The sequence below is a fragment of the Notolepis coatsorum genome (assembly GCF_963971535.1).
Source record: "Notolepis coatsorum genome assembly, chromosome: 6".
Lineage (NCBI taxonomy): Eukaryota > Metazoa > Chordata > Actinopteri > Aulopiformes > Paralepididae > Notolepis > Notolepis coatsorum.
In genome coordinates, this window is record NC_140170.1 from 184338542 (window position 1) to 184342752 (window position 4211).

Here is a 4211-nt window from a genome sequence, read left to right on the forward strand (position 1 = left end):
CGCTCAGAGGCTACCTGGAAAACTGAAAAATGTCACAGAGACGTATGCGGGATGTAATTATATTTACTTCAGTTATTCAACCAGAGATAACCTCTAAATATGACGGCAATAGTCTCCTTTTCTTCTCGTCCCCTGCAGCTCTTGGTCTCTCTGTAGTGTGTAATCCTCTGAAGCCCCCCCTCTGACATGCTTGGAGCGCCCCAGAGGGGCATAAATCAGTCTGCACTATCATATCTTTGGTGTAGAAAGCGCCGAATGTCTTCTGGGACCTTGTGCTATTTCAGTGCCGTCTGGTTTAAATGTGTCTCCCTGTGGAAGGTCAGCTTTTCAGGGACCGGGGATTAAAGGAACGGTTCGCTTTGTTTTAACAAGCCGGTCTGATTTTGTGTCACAAACGGCAGGAGTCATTTCAAACTATGCAACGGTGGCCTTAAAGGTGCTGTAGATCAGGGGTTCCCAAACTGTTCAGGCCGGGACCCAGAAAATAAGGCGTCAGAGAGCCGCGGCCCAATGCACATCGTCAGGCTTTTCTTTTTCTTTTTTTTTTGCCAGGCGACCGATTTTTTAAGCCAAATATCACTTCAATCCTATTAAGTTAGTTCAAGTTAGTTATTCATTTATATGTGCTATTTATGAAAGGGCTAACTTGTTGCAAAATAATGATAATAATAATAGCCTCATTAAAATACTATTGTTGCTTCGGTTGTTTTCAGCGTTTTATGTGCATAATCTGTTATTTAGTTTGAAATGTTCGTTGAAATAAGTAGATTTTACGTTTTTGTTTATTTATTAAGTTAATATAAAACCATATAGTTACATTTTAGAATACAATAGAATAGAATTTTAGAATACAAACTGTCCTGGCCTGCTTCTTTGGGTCGCAACCCCGACTTTGGGAACCACTGCTGTAGATAACATACGGCCACTAGATGTCGCACTAGAGAACCAGTGTGTCATTTATTTTTAGCAGGTGCATTCCACGTGGGGAAATGGGAAGCAACATGTAAACAACAACATTCATTTTGGACCCGCAAAAGGATTTTAAATGAGGAATTCATTCATCATAAATGTATTTTGACATAAAATGTTATGTATATACATATATAAAATGTTATGCACCCTTATTAATGTTACACTTTTGAAGATGTCGGAAGTAGAACACGCTAGCGTCTGTTAGCAAAGCTAGTGGGAGTCAATAGGTTCTGTTAGTGTAATGGAATAAACGAAGGACCGCTCTTGGCAATGAAACGGTTAAGCAGCCACTCATCTGGCTCTGCAAATAGATCTAGACGATCTCTAAATATGCGTTCTATGCGTACGGCCTGGGCGGCCAGAGCATCTAACTGTTCTAACAGCAATATATAATCTTATAATAATAATAGTAATTATTATTATTATTATTATTATTGAAAGGTTCTGGGTTTTTTAAGTCGTAGGGGGGCAATTGACCAATAGTAGGCTTTTTTTATATTGCTGAATCCCAGGTAAGAACAAAATAACAAATAATTTAGCATCTTAAGCCCTAGCCATATTTTCTGAAAATCTGCCTAAAAATACAGACCTAAGTAAATGGACGATTGCTCCACTTCTACAAGGTCCATTTGCATGCTCTTGGTATCTAGGGACATCTATGGATCTCAGGGAATGTTCCCAGTGTCAGCAATATTGTGTCTGTTACTAGGCTTTAGTAAATTGTAATGAACCAAAGGAGAATATCAATTCTATTTTTCTTTATTTTAAATGTTCATCTTTGACTTGAGATCAAGTGTACAAAAAATCTAAGCAAATGAATAAAGGAAGGATGCCATCCGGACACATGCAATTTGAAATATTATTATAGAATATAGAATATCAGGCCTATAAATTACCTTATTATAGCCAAGTCGCACGTCTGTGGGTGGGGCCAAATCTCCTCTTTCCAATGGCAGAGTTCAATCTGGATTTAGTACCACCAGGTGTGATTCACAAACCGTGAATGAAATCTACTGTAAGTACAGTTACATTTCTCCGCCATTTTGAATCGGATTGCAATGCCGTTTTTTTTTGTTAGACGTTCAAAGGTAGATAAACTAACTGCATTCTAATTTATGCCAATAACATTCCGTTTTGTGATAGATAATCCCGAAAAATAAGATAAATAAAAATATTCATCCACAACAAGTCATTTGATTGACAGGAGCTGGCTTGAGCTGGGTAGTATCGTTTTTCGAAATTCCAAATACAGGTGTCCAGGTTGAGGGGACTGGATGCATGTAGTGTGTACTAAGTACAGGCTGGGGGGGCTAATGTAGTGTGTACTAAGTACAGGCTGAGGGGGCTCATGTAGTGTGTACTAAGTACTAGGGATGTCCGATATTATCGGCCGATATTGGCATTAAAATGTAATATCGGAAATTATCGGTATCGTTTTTTTTTTTTTTTAAACATATATATTTTACCTTTATTTACCCAGGCAAGCAAGTAAGAACAGATTCTCATTTTATTTATTGTCAAAAGTATGCATAATGTTGTGTTAATTCCACGACAAGAGATATGTAATGTTAATTACCTGAAATTATTCCGTTTTTTTGGGGGTTGGGTTGGAAACCCCGCATTATATATCGGTACCGGTTGATATCGGTATCGGAAATTAAGAGTTGGACAATATCGGTATATCGGATATCGGTAAAAAAAAAAAAGCCAATATCGAACATCCCTATAGAATGAACAGTATTTGAACTGTGTAGTGACTGTACATAATTCACACAGAACTGTTGTTGGGAATAGTAGTTCCCCCCCGGACGATATAGAGGGTGGGACTTCCTGCCACGGGCATTCATTCTATCTATCGACTCGACCACGTCGACATGTTGTTATGTTGCTGAATATTAAAGGAGTTAAGTTCAACTTCGAGACACCGCCTCCGACCCCTTTCTCCCAGCGCTACAACGTCGACGTTGTCACATTTGAAAAGCTCTATAGTCCAAATTGTTCCTGTGTAAGAAGATGGCCTCATGCTACTCAAAACGCTGCTTTTCCTAAGACGATCTACTCAATTACAGCAATTAGAAGCGACTGGTAATTGCAGTGGCACCAGAGAGAGAGAGAGAGAGAGAGAGAGAGAGAGAGAGAGAGAGAGAGAGAGAGAGAGAGAGAGAGAGAGAGAGAGAGAGAGAGAGAGAGAGAGAGAGAGAGAGAGAGAGAGAGAGAGAGAGAGAGAGAGAGAGAGAGAGAGTGTGAATGATAACCAGAGGAGAAGGCGGAATGAGGAATCGAACCAGCGGGTCTCCTGGGACACCGTCAGAGTGTGATTGGGATTCAACCGGCAGTCCAATACCATTAACTATAGCCAAGAGATAATCAATGTACAGTCACACACACACATACACGCACAAACACACACACACACATACACACTGTACCAACACACACGCATGCAAACACTTAAAAATGTACATGCATATACATTCATCCACCCTCTCACACACTCAAAGGAATGAATTAATGAAAACTTTTATTTAAAATGGACACCACAGCTAGATAATAATAATAATAATGCAGGACCTGTTCAGAGGTCTTTAATTGGCATGCAATTATCCTCAATGTTTAGCGGTTAGCACACACACACACACACCGGAACACACACGCATGCATTGTCTTTGTAGGATCGCCGATGCGATTCGTATCTGCGATTAACCCATCCCATCGTCCTTCCCCCCCAAGGGCAGCCGGGAGCAGACAGGCATCAACGTGAGCCACGCCCCGGGGACCAATCCAAGTGCTCCTGCCCGTCTTCGTCAAGGACGCCACAGCGTTAGCGATCTGTTGTTGTGCATGTTTTTCCATTGGGTTTATCTTATAGGGGGGGGGGGGGGGGGGGACCCTTGCGAGCACAGAGGGGGAGAACATGCAAACTCCACACAGAAAGGCCCGGGAGATACCCTACCTGGGTACCTGGCAAGGTGGAAACCTGGTCCCCAAGCGGGAATCGAACCCTGGACCTTCTTGCTGTGAGGCGACAGTGTTAACCACTACACCACCGTGCCGCCCTTGTCACAGTGGACATACCAGATGTGTTGTTTTGTGTGTTTATAGCACAATTGAGGCTTTTCTTTTTTTTTTTTTTTTTTTTTTTTATTATGTTTTTTGTAGATTTGTATTGGTTTCTTACTACCGGGCAGTCTGGTAGAGAGAGAGAGAGAGAGAGAGAGAAGAATTGGAGACAGAGCAGG